This window comes from Salvelinus fontinalis, chromosome 3, assembly GCF_029448725.1.
Source record: "Salvelinus fontinalis isolate EN_2023a chromosome 3, ASM2944872v1, whole genome shotgun sequence".
NCBI classification, from domain to species: Eukaryota; Metazoa; Chordata; class Actinopteri; order Salmoniformes; family Salmonidae; genus Salvelinus; species Salvelinus fontinalis.
The window spans coordinates 6141297-6158679 of NC_074667.1; the positions used below are offsets into that span (position 1 = coordinate 6141297).

General features: G+C 43.5%; 1 long non-coding RNA gene across 1 annotated transcript; it reads left to right on the forward strand.

Moving 5' to 3' along the window:
- The first annotated feature begins 3754 nt into the window (after window positions 1–3754).
- On the forward strand, window positions 3755–17150 carry LOC129836874 (uncharacterized). Its single transcript, XR_008756673.1, has 2 exons — window positions 3755–5774; window positions 7556–17150. It is a non-coding gene; the product is annotated as an uncharacterized LOC129836874 (long non-coding RNA).
- Window positions 17151–17383: the final 233 nt, after the last annotated feature.

Sequence of the window (17383 nt, forward strand, 5' to 3'; positions counted from 1 at the left end):
AACTATTTCGCACTAATGCAATTTGGGGAGACGACATGCACCGCAAACTGCCCTGAATATGGACTACCTAACCAAGCATATAACTTTTTCGCAAAACGCACAAGCCTAGTTTAAGGGCCTCACAGGGATTGATATCAAAAGATCAATTATAACACATAATTAATATATAGCCTATATTGCTCCTTATTCTAGAAGTGAGAGGGTCAAATGTAGTTTTTTAAAAATTCATTGTTGTAATAAGATTCGCCTAGAAATGATGACAAGTCAACAAAATAACTTTTACAACACTGATCTACTGCTTTTACATCAATTCATATCAAGTCCATATGTTTTCTACATGTGACATGTGGGCTTAAATCTCTATGACAGGCCTACATGTGTTCTTCTCAACATTTATCAGACATACATCTTGGAAATAGTCTTAAAATGGCCCATAGAAAAAAACGTCTTCATGCAAAGATGCAATAACTTTTATGACATCTCTAAACAGTCTACTTGAGAATACTTTGTAAGTCTAAGACAAAAGTTGAATTCAACTGAGGGGGAGAAAAGTCCATCTAAGACGCTTTAAAGTGTGTTAGTCATAAAAGTAGCAGTGAAGTCAGTTACCAAATTAGTCTCAGACATATTTTCACCAGCCAAATGCCATAGTCTACATACCCCACTAGTGAATTTAGCATCTATTCCCTAAATGCTTTACGTAATTAATATTAGCAATGCTGATGGTGACATCTACATGCTCAAATGACACCTAGGTAAGACATATGCTGAAGCATGTGTTTTATTTAAAGATGGATCCAATACTATCTAATTATTATATATCTAAGTAGAATGATCATTGCCATAGTACTCTCTACTATTTAGGCCTACTATCTCACCATCTGACTAACATCAATACATTTCTTTACGGTGCTGTTTTTTTACAGTTGAAGTAGGCGGCGTTCTTCTCTCTCCTTTAAAACAGACTTTGTTTATAGAAGCCTGCCATTGTAAGCTACAGTTGTGACAAAGCTGCGGCTGTCAGTTGTCAGCTCTGTTGAACTATTTTACACATCAGCGTACTTATTTTTAACACTTAATTCGTTTGTTGTCATCAGTATGAGGACAAAAGACAATAAACCTTGAAGATTAGCATTTGTGAAACATTATCTTCTAACTGGAGAAATGATAGATCATCATGAAAATTCACCTCACGGGTGAACTGAGTTTCAAGTTTAAAAACGGAATCAAATAGGTTACACCCTCAAACTAAGTGAGACGTTATCATTAACTTTCCTATTGCTCTGTTTCAGGGTTCATTTTAAGATATATGTAGGCCTATGCTGATTTACATCCTACCGCCATAAAGATGAAATGACTCACTACAAAAACTAAACCAAAAACATTGCATGACACAACTCCTCCTCAATACCAACCAGGAAAACAGCCAGTATAAGTGTGAGAGTGTAGAGTGCCTAAGTAGGAAGGCTTGGGAGGCTGGTAACACGGGCCTGGATTGAATAAGCACCATGGCTATGCTAGACATCTGGGATATCCACCAAGAGTGCTGATTTAAGTTGGGATATAAACAGTGCTCGCTGCCTGCCAAGCCTTTCTCAATGGCATTTTACATTATTCCAGGTCCAGTCAGACTCATCTCGCGACTTGCAATAGTCTTTGTAATCACTTTAACTAGACCATATCAGTCTCTAACACAGGCTGCAGCTGTAACTAGGCCTGGGCCTACACTACATGTGCGAGCATATGCCAGGGAATGGTTGTTCAAGGTATGTCAGGTCATTGGATTCGTTCGTCAGGTTTCCAACTGAAACACAGCAATTCGAAAGCCATAACATATGTAATATATTGTCATTACGTAGTAATTGTGAATACGGCAAAGTCCTCTAATTCAACTGGCCTAGGTTGTGTTTACCTTGTCTGCTACAGTAAAGCTGAAGAGCTAATGAACTAGACTAGGGACCCTTCTGAGAAAGACTGAAGCTCTGAACTCATTCAACCCCCTTTAAAATGCCCGCGCTAATCCCAATAAAGGTCAGCCATTATAAATATACAATTCATAAATTGCTTTCTGTGAAATATGCAACCCTCTAGCCCCATCCATTTAAACTCAAAGTCTAATGTGTTGGCCTATCGACAGGCTGGTTGGTTCTTCTTTCGCCTCTGTCTGTTGTTCCGAATGATCCAGCCACGCTTCTGATGGTACCCAACTAATCCAAGCTGTGAACCCACTCCTCAGCCAGTAAACGCTACGGTTCAATCTCAAAAAAGTTGGAACAGACATAAGAGATATGGAGAAAGAGAGAGAGGGAGGGAGAGCGAGAAAAAGGCAGCAAGAAAAGTGAGGGACTTTTAGGGGCAGCTGTGTTTTATTAACTCAGTCATAATGCCCCTAAAAATCCTTATTGCTCTTGCAATGGTCAACAGAATCTTCTATAAGAGCAAGTTTCTATGTTATGGGCGACACACTCTTACGGACATATTACAAGCTCTATGAAATCCATTGGTCACATTGTCAAGTCCCTGAAAGATGTTCAGACAGTCTTGAAGCATATTGGAGGGCATTGAAAATTGAATAAAAAATGCTTATTTGTTATTCCCAACTGACGTATTTCGACATTACGGCCGTCGTCAGGGTGCTTTCCTAACTTTTCAATGAATTAGTCAAACAAATCTAGTTAGATGCAACTCTGGCCTCAGACGTTCTTATCCGAAGTGCACGGCTCGTTCAAGGCGCTACATCACGATACATATCTGTCTAGGTTGGAACTGTTGCTGTAAGAGTGTTTTTAATGGGGGAAAAATAAACATAAATAGATATTTAATTTCATTGTTATTTGTTTTTGTTTATATTGCCTTTGTTTTTAGGCATAAGGGCAATGAAATGTACCAAAATTTACGTAGAGTTGCATATTTTCCAAAACTTGGGTCGCAGGAAAACATAGAATTTCTCATTTGGGTCCCAGGCTGAAAAAGTTTAAGAACCCCTTTGGATGAGTGGGATGATTAAAGATCAGAGCACACTTTGCCCAGACAGAACTATAGACATCTTCATCCTCACTAATGATAGCTATGCGCCTATGGAACCCTGACCTGCTGTTTTCAACTCTCTAGAGACAGCAGGTGCAGTAGAGATACTCAATGATTGGCTATGAAAAGCCAACTGACATTTACTCCTGAGGTGCTGACCTGTTGCACCCTCTACAACCACTGTGATTATTATTTGACCCTGCTGTTCATCTATGAACATTTTAACATCTTGGCCATGTTCTGTTATAATCCCGGCACAGCCAGAAGAGGACTGGCCACCCCTCATAGCCTGGTTACTCTCGAGGTTTCTTCCTAGGTTTCGGCCTTTCTAGGGAGTTTTTCCTAGTCACCGTGCTTCTACACCTGCATTGCTTGCTGTTTGGGGTTTTAGGCTGGGTTTCTGTATAGCACTTTGTGACACCAGCTGATGTAAGAAGAGCTTTATAAATAAATGTGGTTGAATTTGATTGATAAGGATAGCTATGTACCCTGCAGGTTGGCCTTAGGATGTCATTATCTCCCCAGTCTCCATTGTTTAACATGCAGACAAGTGAGCTACATGTCCCTCAGTTTCTTGACTTTGCGCCAAAGGCCAGACAGAGAGAAGGGCGAAGGATTCTGATCTGATCCGGGTTGGGGTGGGGTGTGGTGGGGTTGGAGAACTGTCTGAGAGGTGGAGGCTGGCTGGAGGAGACAGAGAGGAGTGCTCCTTAGTGGGGGTGAGTCATCGCCTTCGGAGGCTATTCAGTGAGTTCACTCTGGGAGGATCGTGATCCTTCGGTTGGTCGGTGAATCCGCCGTCCTCCTCGCCATAGCCAGAGAGGGGCTGGGAAGGAAAGTGTGGGGGCCTGGCTGGGCTGATGACTCAGGGCCACGCACCGCACAAGGAGTGAGGGAGGAGGGGGAGGGAGGGAGGAATTACTCAGAGCATGTGGAATCTCATACAGCTATCACAGGACAGACACTGTGCTTCTACTAGGCTCTGAGGCTCTGTAGTCTGTCCTTAGACACAGTGGTAATGGCAGTGGTAAGACGGCTAAGGGCCATTGGTTTCCATTGAAGAGGAACAGAACAGAGCAGTATACTCTTGTACTCGCACTTTGAAACAAAGTCATGCCCCCCTTCTTATTGAATGAATTACGTCTTTCTATTACAGCAAGTCGGTGCAGGTTGGAAGCTCTGCAACTCCAGCAAAGTAATTAAGCATTGCATGCTGTCAAAATATTCCATTACAAAAGTCTTGAAGATTTGGGAAGTGTCTCCGATGATTATCTAGATGGGAGGGGGAGGTGAGTTGGGCCGTTTATTGTCCAGTTCTTCCTGTTTCTTTCTTGAGTGATGATGCTCCTCCTCCAGCTCTGTCATTGGAGAAATCCTTTCGAATGACCAAGCTTCATTGAGTGATGATGACAAACATTTCCAGAAAGAGAATATAAGTGGTGAGAGAACTACCTGTATGACATGCGATACGGACTCTCTATGCGCCCCCTCTAGTGTGAGTCATCAGGCCTAAAGACGCCGAGCTGTGAGTGGTGAATCAGGTGTTGATAATGGCCAACAGTGGCCGGCCCCACACAGGTGGGGGCTGGTGTGTGTATTGTGTGCAGTGTGTGCATGTATTGTGTGATGTGAGTGTGGAGGGAGATTATGGTGTGTGTGTGTGTCTTCATGAAGGGGGGTTGATGTTGTGTGATGCATGACTCAACAGGAGAGAAGGCCACACCCATGGGACGAGCCCAGGCTCCCTTCAGCGGCGGCATGGGCCTAGATTTCACTGACTATGGGTGCCACGATTAAAGTGTATTGGCCTAACTGATGAAGCTCAAACACTTGAAGAGCCACTCAAATCCTGCAAAACACTCCGACACAAAGGCAGAGAGGCCGGGCGAGAAAGTGGAGCACACCTTCACCCTCTGCTGTATCCCCCTTTATAAATAAACTCTTCCAACCTGATTTCAGCCAACCAGCTACTGAGAGTCTGGGCCCGTATTCACAACGCGTCTCAGAGTAGCAGTGCTGATCTAGGATCAGGTCCCCCCGTCCATACAATCATATTCATTATGATCTAAAAGGCAAAAAACGGAACCTAGATCTGCACTCCTACTCTGAGACACTTTATGATAGGGACAACCCAGAGTAAACAGAACGACTTAGCCATGGCTTAACCATGTGTTGCATCTCCATAATGGTAATTTCCTCCAGTAATTACTAATCATTAAAGGTCTCACTCCCAAATCACCTGGTTAGTGTTTATAATACGGTCTGCCTTGGTAAATTCCCATAATTCTGAAATAGCCTGATTGTGTTTAATTGGAGCATTCACTAAAGAGTCCACCCACCAGCATCAACAAATCCAAGGTATTTTAACAGCAGGGAACAATTTAATCCGCCTCTATATATCACCATTGTAAACATCCAAGACACAGAGCCCAATGTTGCACAATGAGCCTGAGTTGAGGAGGAGGAGGAGTTGAAAGGTCAGGTAAACACTTGTCCCAGGCTTTCCCTGCCTTTTTAATCAGGACTCCTGTCCATTTTTATCTTGGTTAGATCTCTTGACTTATGGCTGTGTACACTAATGCTGCACTTCTGGCGGCTCCTTAACTCACTGTTTGGTTTCTTTCATATGGACGGGAATGTCAAGTTGCTTGTTGGCCTGGAGGCTTGTGCGCTGAGTTGCCGACAAAGCATGAAATGAATCCTTTGCAGGCTAATGGGCGGGCCAACCGTTTCCAGTGTTTGTCATGGTGAGTTTGATTGCATATATGCATACCTCATATTCATATTCAGTGCTAACTTTAGTGCTTGTGTGTTTCCATTCTGTGAATATAGGACCTCAAAGCCCAACGTGGTCCAGTTTCAGAGAGAACTGCCTCATTCAGCACAAATATTATGGAAGACCGTTTAGATACTTCTCCACCCTCTGTGTCCTCGCCAACCAGCCATGGGGGAGGTGCTGACAGATTTGTAGTTATTATCTGGCAATTTGGGGTCAACGATGCATGTTAGCAAACCTCGCCGGCTCTCTTAGTTTGCATTGCAAAACCAGGAGGCCCCCGACGTGCATTGTGCAATGTACACAGCACTCTGTTGGGTGACTGGCATGCGTCTGATGATGCTTGATGCTTTAGATATGGTTGTGGCCGTTGAATGAGGCGTTCACAGTAAATTAAATGTTGTCGGGGGTCTGTATTGGCAAGAATGCACAAAATCGCTGTCATTCAGTAACTAATAGCTTTTACGCTAAAACGGACTTTGCAGAATAAGGCACAGATGCTCAACCGTTCAAATCTCTGCACAGCAAGTTGGAAAAGACTAAGGGGAGACAACCTTGCTACCTCAAATGGCCTCCTGCAGTCTTCAAGGACTGGTGAGGGGGGCTGGTGAACTTAATGAGATTTTCATGGTTTCTGAAGTATCTTTGGGATTTCTCAGTCGGCCTCAACAGCACAGCATGAAGCTACAGTTTGAAGACCCACGGTCTAGTCCTCCTTGTCCATCCTGGCTCAGTTGATAGGACGACATGACCGGAAATCCATCTTCCTCAAAACCCCTCTTACATTACATTAGAAAGGTCTTCCGCCCCTCTCAAAACTGTCAATAGGGCTCGAAATCACAGAGAAAACATGATTGTTCCTCTTCGGTCTTTATGTTGGCAAACCCCCTTCGTCTTGAAGGAGAAGCAAAGTCCATTTATAGTCCGTTTCAGGGGGAAAATGTGTGTGTAGCGCAACTGTTCTACAGGGCCGAACAAAGAGCTGTTTTATGTTGACAATAGATTGAGGTCTGTGGATCACAATGTGACAAGGCAGACCTCAGAAGACGCTTGCCCCGCAGCTAGTGATGTGCCTTCTTATTCTTGGAGCCACTCTCTCATTCCAGGACATGGAAACCCTTGGCCTGGCCATCCATAGCCGCTGGCCTTTGGCCTGGCCATCCATATAACTCCAAAACCAACAGTTCTGCCCATGTGTAAGCAAAGAGGGCAAGTGTTTTTTTTCATGACACCTAAATGTCTTTTTCTTTTGTGGACAGCATCGTTCGCTGCCCATTTTGCTTTTTGTTATTCCACAAGTCTTTGTCTTGGCCAGTTCCTGTGCACATAGCTCTGCGGGATCTGAGGCGTCACACACTGGGGATGTTTTTTTGGTCATGTGACGTCTAGAGTTGACACTGGCATCGATCCTCCGACCGCCTGTCCGTTTCACACTCCAACACTGCCAGTAGGATCTTTTGACTTCCTTGACTTCCCTTTGAGTTTGCAGGGGAGTAAAGGGGCTTTACTTCTACATTGAAACCCTGTTTTGGAACGCTTTCTTTAGATCAGTGGTCATCAACAGGTCGATCTCCAAGGCATTCCTAGTCGATCGCCAAATATTTCTGTAAAAAAAAATAAAAATAATAAGCCTTGCGTTCCTATTTTTTCTTTTTTGTCTCACGCTGTTGTTGGTAGGTGCACCCGATTCAGCTGCCCTGCGCGCCAGGTATGCAATGTGTTCCCATTTTTAACCATTTCATATGTTTGAAGGTACAAACTCTGCTGTCCCGGGGGGAGCAAATCAAGTACACTATAGGCCTACCAATCGGAGGACTGTCTGCAGTAACATAGCAGGCATAAAAGAAAGCTACAGCAAAGGCGCTACAGAGGCTAGTGTGTACCAGTACATCACTGGGGCCAAGCTTCCTGCCATCCAGGACCTATATACTAAGGAGGTGTCAGAAAAAGGCCCCAAAAATTGTCAAAGACTCCAGTCACCCAAGTCATAGACTGTTCTCTCTGCTACTGCACGGCAAGCCAAGTCTAGGACCAAAAGGCTCCTTAACAGCTTCTACCCCCAAGCCATAAGACTGCTGAACAATTAATCAAATGGCCAGCCGGACTATATACATTGACCACCACTCCCCCTTTGTTTTTACACTGCTGCTACTCGCTGTTTATTATCTATGCATAGTCACTTTACAAATTACCTCAACTAACCTGTACCCACGCACATTGACTCGGTACCGGTGTCCCCTGTATATAGCCTCATTGTTATGCAATTTTCTTGTTACTTTTTGATTTTATTACTTTTTTAAACTTTCATTTATTTAGTAAATATTTTCTTAACTCTATTTCTTGAACTGCATTGTTGGTTAAGGGCTTGTAAGCATTTCACTGTGAGCATTTCACCGTTGCATTTGGCGCATGTGACAAATAACATTTGATTTGAAGACTGTGTCCCTTTTTGGACAGTGTCAGAGGAGGACCCTAAGTCTGCTGCTCTCTCCCTCCGCTGAGACTGACCATCAGATGCAGGCTCCATCAGCCTAGTAAAATAACAATGATTGAAATGTATGCTTATTCACCTGTGCCTCACAATAATACACCTGCTCTGTTACCGGTGTGATCATATAGCCTACCTTAAATGTTGAAATATAATTGTAAAAAAGGGTCTGAGAAGCAAAGCCAATATGCAGTGATAATATATTGGGCCTATAGCCTACTGCACAAACCTCATTACTACAGCACCGTTTTGAATAGGTTAATGTTGCCTAGGCTTACGTTTTTAAATCATGTACAAAAAAACGGTTGAACGGTAGATCTCGGCTTGCATTTTGACTCAGAAATTGATCCGACTCAGAAAAGGGATGTGACCACCTGCTTTAGATCATTCCAGGTGGTCCCTGCCTTCTTCGTCTTTTATTATTCCGCTTCATCCTCTTCAATGTCTTCATCTTCTTCTCAATAAATAGGTTTTAGTCAGTAGCCAACTGTTGCATCAATGCACGCTACCATTTCTAGAACATGGCTGTAGATTTCTTCTGAAGTAGGGTGATATTTATGATGTAACACACCACACAACTGCAGTCTTCTTAAGCTTTAGCAGCCTCCGCCACGGCCATTTTAGATATATAAAGTTAATAAAGAAGTTGTATTGGAGTAAACACTCGTCTCCGTTCCCAGAGCGAGAGAGAAGAAAATTTATGTAGTGCAGTAAATTGAACTCAACTTTGCCTCGTTCATGAACTCCCCTAAAAATAACCTGTTCCAACAAGTGAAACCCTTTCCAGCTAAGCTAACACAAAGGCCCTTTAAAGTAACATAAGATAATTGATTTTCAATTATGAGATATCAATTTAAACCAGGTTAGCCTCTGTCAAAGGCTGAGAAACGCTTGAAAAGTGTCGGGCATAACCATATAAAGGTATTTTCTCTAAATACTTTGATACAGTGCTTTCAGAAAGTATTCACGCACCTTGACTTATTCCACATTTTGTTGTGTTACAGCCTGAATTTAAAATGGATTAAATTCAGATGTTGTGTCACTGGCTTGCACACAATACCCCAAACAAACAGGTCTGGATGAGATCTTTTTTGGTCAGTGCCCCCGCAAGGCTCACAAAATCATTTTAGACCCAAGCCACCCCCTGTACCCGGACTTTGAACTACTCCCCTCGGGCGCAGGTATAGGACACCCCTCAGCAGGAAAAACACAACTAGACAGTAATTTGTGCCAGGTGTGATATCCCTCCTAAATAGCTCGGGCTAATGTTCCTATCGACTCAGTAAGGCCAGCAGGCTAGTCTTTTTTATTCTTGATTATGTTTTATTGGTATGTAACTGTTATGAAAGTTGTATTGTCAATTTTGTTTTGTATTTAAACGCCACTTTAAACGTGTACATGACACTGCAACAACATTTCCCCATGGGGACAAAGTCAGTAAGTAAGTAATGTCAAAGTGGAATTTTTTACAAATGAATTAAAAATGAAAATCTGAAATGTCTTGAGTCAATAAGTATTCAACCTCTTTGTTAAGGCAAGCTTAAATAAGTTCAGGAGTAAAAATGTGCTTAACAAGTCACATAATAATTTGTATGGACTCACTCTGTATGCAATAATTGTTTAACATGTATTTTTTTATGACTACCTCATCTCTGTACCCCACACATACAATTATCTGTAAGGTCCCTCAGTCGAGCAGTGAATTACAAACACAGAAACCAGGGAGGTTTTCTAATGCCTCACAAAGGGCACCTATTGGTAGATACATCAAATAAAAATAGCACATTGAATATCCCTTTGAGCGTGGTGAAATTATGAATTACACGTTGGATGGTGTATCAATACACACAATCACTACAAAGACACAGGTGTCCTTCATAATGCCGTTTTTGGAGAGGAAGGAGAATGCTCAGGGATTTCACCATGAGGCCAATGGTGCCATTAAAACAGTTACAGAGTTGGCTATGATAGGAGAACTGAGGATGGATCAACAACATTGTAGTTACTCCACAATACTAACCTGAATGAAAAGAGTGAAAAGGAAGCCTGTACAGAAAAAAAATATTCCAAAACATGCATCCTGTTTGCAATAATGCACTAAAGTAAAACTTCAAAACGTGGCAAAAATGTTAACATTTTGTCCAGAATACAAAGCGTTATATTTTGGGATAATCCAGCACAACACATCATGGAGTACCACTCTTCATATTTTCAAGCATGGTGGGTGTCTGCATCATGAATATGATTGTCATCGGCAAGGACTAGGGAGTTTCTTTCGGATAAAAAATAAACAGAATAGAGATAAGCACAGGCACAATCCTAGTAGAAAACCTGGTTCAGTCTGCTTTCCAAAAGACACTTGGAGACAAATTCACCTTTCAGCAGGACAATAACTTAAAACAAGGCCAAATATACACTGGAGTTGCTTACCAAGATGACATTGAAAGTTCCTGAGTGGCCTAGTTAATTTTTTAAACTTAAATCTGCTTGAGAATCTATATCAAGACTTGAAAATGTCTCTCTAGCAATGATCAACAACCAACTTGACAAAGCTTGAATATTTTTTTAAATAATAATGTGCAAATATTGTACAATCCAGGTGTGTAAAACTCTTAGAGACTTACCCAGAAATACTTACCACTGTAATCGCTGCCAAAGATTTTTCTAACATGTATTGACTCAGGGGTGTGAATACTTATGTAAATGAGATATTTCTGTATTTCATTTTCAATACATTTACAAACATGTTTTCACGTTATCTTATGGGGTATTGTGTGTAGATGGGTGAGAAGAACATCTATTGAATGCATTTTGAATTCAGGCTGGAACACAACATGTGGAAGGGTATATATGAATACTTTCTGAAGACACTGTATATCCCACAGAAAACACATTCACACACACACACACACACACACACACACACACACACACACACACACACACACACACACGTCGATCCTGGGTGTCTGCTGAGGTGTTGAGGGGGGGATTGGCTGCCGAGTAACAGAGGCTGCAAAAAATTAGTATACAGAGTAGTGATGTAGCCTCGAATGCCCTCTGGTTAACAGAGAGGATAGCATGAACACACCACACTTTCTCTATTCTTTTCATCTCTTCCTTTTTCTCTCTCTTTTTCCTCTCCCTCTCCTCTCCCTCCTCAGGTTCAGACAGTTTAAAGGCCATGTGATTCGACTGAGCCCCGGCTGTGTGGGATACTCTAGGACTCCAGCATTAAGATAATGAGACAGTCACGGTGGGGCTAGTTTTACAGGAAGTCAACCGGAGTAGTGAGAATCTTTAAACTACTCTCAAGTCTCATTCAGAGAGAGAGAGAGAGGTAACCCTGTGGTGGGCGTAAGTAAGAGGATGGATGGTTTAATTGGGCGAAGAGAATGAAATGGATTCATTTCTGGTTTGTTTAAAAGGCGTAGTAATTAGAGGTGGGAACAGAGTAGTATTAGCAGCAGGGGTGGGAGAGAAGTGAAGTGAAAGCTCAACATTTCCCATTAGAAACTGCATCTAGGCCGGTCATGTGTGTTAAATAGCCATCTGATTGGCTGACTGACTACTGTTGTATAGGTCTGTTATACTGTACAGAGCACTAGGTAGTCATGAGCTTAGAGAATCAACTCCCTTGTAAACCAGATGACCATCTCAGTGGGACTCGCCAGGTTAAAAAAAGGGTAGATCAAATAAATAAAGGCGGGACTTTCCTCTCAATGCAGGCTGCAGTTTACTATGGTGTGGAGTGGGACATGGGATGGGGTGGCTGGGTGAGATTTACTACACTAGTAGAGTCACAAGGGGCTGGAGTGAAGTGGTGCTTTTCTCTGCTCTGCTCTCCTCCCTTTTTCTATGCAGCTGCCTGGTATGTGGGTCACACACCATGATTTTGTGTGTGTGTGTGTGTGTAGTGTGTTTTCACCCGCCTGTATGTATGCTCCTCTATTCGTGTGTCTCTATGTGTGTACCTCGGCGTGCACCTGCATGTGTGTATGTGTGTGCACACGTATTCCTATATGTGTATGTACCTATCGCCAGACGGGGAGATATTTAAGCGTGACACGCTGCATGGCCTGTTTGCCATGCTCCCAGCCATCAAGAGAAGTGTACACATCCCTCACCTTGGCCAGGGAGGAAGGATATTTTTGATGAAGTGGAGGGCTGAATTTAGGCCCAGGCATTCTCAGTATCTGTCACCCAACTCCAATATATCACCGTGCAGTGTGTTGCCCTCGGGAAGTGTGTGTCCGTGTTTACTCCCTCCCTCCCAGGTTCAGGTTGCTTTGAGCTCAGCTCAGTAAATATACACAGTGCCTTCAGAAAGTATTCATACCCCCCAACCTATTCCACATGTTGTTGTGTTACAGCCTGAATTCAAAATTGATTCAATAGATTTTCTTCACACCCATCTACACACAATACCCCAAATACTTCCAAAGTGAAAACATGTCTTTAGACATTTTAGCAAATCTTTTGAAAATGAAATGAATGTTAGAATCACCTTTGGCATCAACTACAGCTGTGAGTTTTTCTGGGTAAGTCTCTAAGAACTTTGCACACCTGGATTGTACAATATTTGCACAATTCTTCAAGCGCTTTCAAGTTGGTCGATCATTTCTAGTCAGCCATTTAAGTCTTGCCATAGATTTAGTGCCTTATTGCAAACAGGATGCATGTTTTGGAATATTTGTATTCTGTACAGGCTTCCTTCTTTCCCCTCTCATTCAGGTTAGTATTGTGGAGTAACTACAGTATTGATCCATCCTCAGTTTTCTCCTACCACAGCTATTAAACTCTGTAACTGTTTGGCCTCATGGTGAAATCCCTGAGAGGTTTCCTTCCTCTCTGGTAACTGAGTTAGGAAGGATGCCTGTATTTATGTAGTGACTGGGTGTATTGATACACCATCAAAAGAGTAATTAATAACTTCACCATGCTCAAAGGCATATTCAATGTCTGCTTTTTAAAATGTATTTTCATCTACCAATAGGTGCCCTTCTTTGGGAGACATTGGAAAACCTCCCTGGTCTGTGTGGTTGAATCTGTGTTTGATATTCACTGCTCGACTGATGGACCTTACAGATAATTGTATGTGTGGGGTACAGAGATAGTAAAGTCAAAAACATTGTTAAACACTATTATTGGACACAGTGTGAGTCCATGCAACTTATTACGTGACTTGTTAAGCATATTTTTACTGCTGAACTTATTTAGACTTGCCATAACAAAGAGGTTGATGAATTTAAAGCTTTTCATTTTTAATTAATTTGTAAAAATTTAGAAAAACATACACTTTGATATTATGGGGTATTGGGTATAGGCCAGTGACACAAAATCTAAATTTAATCCATTTTAAATTCAGGCTGTAATACAAGAAAATGTGGAAAAAGTAAAAGGGGTGTGAATACTTTCTGAAGGCCATGTACACAGTGACACTTGCTTTCCCTTCCTAAAGTGTCACTATGTTTACTTCCCTACTAAGTTGGAGTACATCATTTTAACCAGTATGTATTGAGATGTTTGGATGTGTGGTGCTCATGTACTGTATCCTCAGTCGACTACAAAGTATTTTGAATATGGCAGGGAAACTGACTGTGCTGTATGTATTTTTGAACAATGACATAACAATGTCATCTGCCCTGTTTAGAGTGGTTTACCAGATGGCTTCCACGGAGTTTCTCAACCTCCACCAAATAGGGAATTGCCATTGACAGCAAGTAAACAACCAGAACACCAACTGCCGCCAATGTAAACATCTTAAGGTAGCATGTGTCTCTGCTACATTCAAAACTTCGGCTGCAGTTGTCAGGTAAAAACAACATCCTCCTTACACTACCCCTCCTTACGCTTTCACAACTGAGTCAACTCTAACAATCTCGATCCCAAAATGTTGAATTAACGTTGAATGAATGTATTCTCACTGTATACATATTATCCGTATAGGCTGGGTTAAAGGTCATGAAGCATCCAGTGACAGGTGGAAATGAAGACCACACAACTTGAAGAGATCAGGTTGAAGAGGGAGGACATATTTAACTTGTGGGTCATAGGTCAAACTCTCTCCCTCTACCTTTCCATCTCCGCTGCTCTCTTTCACTCTCACCTTTCTCCTTCCCTCTTTCTTTCCCTCTACCCTGCTCTTTCTATCACCCCACCTCTCTCTTTCTTTACCTACATGTATAATCCTGTCTTTTCCTCTTCTGACCCCCCCCCCCTCTCCTTCATTCTCACCCTCTCTCTCAGCCTGGCTGTTATTTCTCCATATGTTTTGACTATGTGCTACCTGAGCTGGTCTGTGCTGTGGGCCTGTGGCAGGTCTCTGGCAGGCAGCAGTGTCAAGTTGGAGGGAGGCTTGGTGGTCTGTGTGTGACATGGAGAAGGGCCCACCGGCACCGCAGCAACCCCGCTAAGGCCAGGTCTACAGCTGTCCCACCCTGCCAGGGCCTCTGCTTACAGTCACTGTGAGTTACGACCGTTGCTCCTTACTCACACACACACGCTGACAGGCGCACACACAGAGGTGAATGCCCCCCCTACTAGCAACCACACACACCATAGACACACACGCTGAGGCAAGATATATTCCTACCAGGAGCTTAAGCCCTGTCTAAGAAAGCCCATTCCCACTGGGCTTGTTAAAGACAGACCATGTAGAAAGAGTACATTTAAAGCCCACACATCAAATACAGGGGAAATGTGATGTGTAGCTAATAGCTCTCTGTGCATTCACACCCACAGCCCGTACCAGAGGGCACACACACACACCCCGTACCAGAGGGCGCACACACACACACACACACACACAGTACCAGAGGGCACACCCCCCGTACCAGAGGGCACACACACACACCCCGTACCAGAGGGCGCACACACACACACACACAGTACCAGAGGGCACACACCCCGTACCAGAGGGCACGCGCACACACACACCCCGTACCAGAGGGCACACACACACACACACACACACACACACACACACACACACACACACACACACACACACACACACACAACCCGTACCAGAGGGCATGCAAACACACACCTCGTACCAGAGGGCACACACAAACCTCGTAACAGAGGGCACACACAAACCTCGTAACAGAGGGCACACACAAACCTCGTAACAGAGGGCACACACTCACATCGTACCAGAGGGCACACACTCACATCGTACCAGAGGGCACACACACACACACACACCTCATACCAGAGGGCACAAACACACACACACCCACCCCATACCAGAGGGCACACACACACACACACACACCCAACCCATACCAGAGGGCACACACACACACACACCCCGTACCAGAGGGCACACACACACACACACACACACACAGTACCAGAGGGCACACACACAATGAATAACCCCCACCAGGGACCAGACGCACACATAGACGAATGATCCTTAACAGATGACACACACAAACTCCTAAAGCCCTCAATCACAGGCGTGTACGGGCCCAGCATACATGTTTGTCCACAGATCAATCCAGCTGATCCAGAAGCAGCCCGACCTTGACCTGACAGGTCAACAATGCTCTCTCTCTCTCTCCATTATTGGCGAGATGTTTGGACACAGCTTGTAGCAGGGTGATGAGGCCAGAACTGATATTGGATTTCATAACCCTATATTGCTATAGTCCAATCATTGAAATGCTTTACTTTAGAACAGAAGCTTTTGCTAATTAAATCAATACAATTGTCCTGTTGTTCTACAGCAAGGAGAACATCCCCTGAAGGTGTGTGTGTGTGTATTTAGTGTGGTGCGGGTGTTGTGGTCATGTGTGTGTGCATATGTGTTCATGCATGTATGTGTGTGTGTCAATGTAATACAGTATCTCATGCAACAAATCACCGGATGGAATGCTTCTTGGTCCACAGGAGAGGATGGATGGAGAGAAGATGGATGGATAGAGAATAGAGATTAGAGATGTATGGATAGAGGATAGAGACTAGAGATGGATGAATAGAGGATAGAGACTAGAGATGGATGGAGAGAGGATGGATTGAGAAAGGCGTGGGTGTAGATGAATGGTGAGTGGGGGTCCTGCAGTACTAAAAGCCGGTGACCCAGACCATACACACCCACTCACAGGGACCTAACAACACTCACAGGACTGCTCTTTAGTCCACTGCTACCACATGCTAAAACACTTAGATACAACACACACACACAGATAGCAAAATGCTAAATGTGAAGTTCACATTCAAAATACATCCCGAGACACAGACTACCAGTCAGAGACATAAACACACGTTCTTGTGTGTGTTGCCATGCAATGGTGATGAGCAGCACATGACATGAATGGGGCGTGGAGCCCAACCTCTTATCAGACAAAGGAGATACACAGAGAAGAGAGAAGAAGGAGGGAAGGGGAGAGAAGGAGATGAGGAGGGTAAGGGGGGAGGAGAGGAAGGGGACGTGCCGTCCCAGACTGCAGTCATGAGGTCTCCATCCCGTTCGACACGCCGAGTCTCGTGGGTAAAAGGCCATAAAAGAAACGTTGCGCTATAGCCAAAACCCCCCTCACACACAGTCAAGAGTCACAACACACACACAGTCAAGAGTCACAACACACACACAGTCAAGAGCCACAACACACACACACAGTCAAGAACCACAACACACACACACAGTCAAGAACCACAACACACACACAGGAACCGGACTGCGTAGATCAATGCCATTCGCCCCGGGAGAACCCCTTTGGCTTTGAGTTGAGGAAGTCCAGACAAGCTATTTCACACACACTGTTCATGTGATCCCATAAATTCACTTCCTTTTCTGTATGTCTTGACCGAAAAGTTGCGTTTGTCAATAAAATGTTTGTTTTGCAAGTATATAGTGTGTGGGAGTCATTATTTTTCTTCACTTAGGGGGGAATTCATGCCCTTTCTATGCAATCATCTGACCTCGAATTTAAGCATGAGGATACGCCTGACAGCCAGCTATTCATTTGGGCTGGAGATCATAGATGGAGGTGTGGCAGAGATGTCTACAAATACGCCGTATTCTGCCCGACTTCCCTCCCTCATAATTCCACCACCTTTGCATGTGAGGAAACCAAGAATAA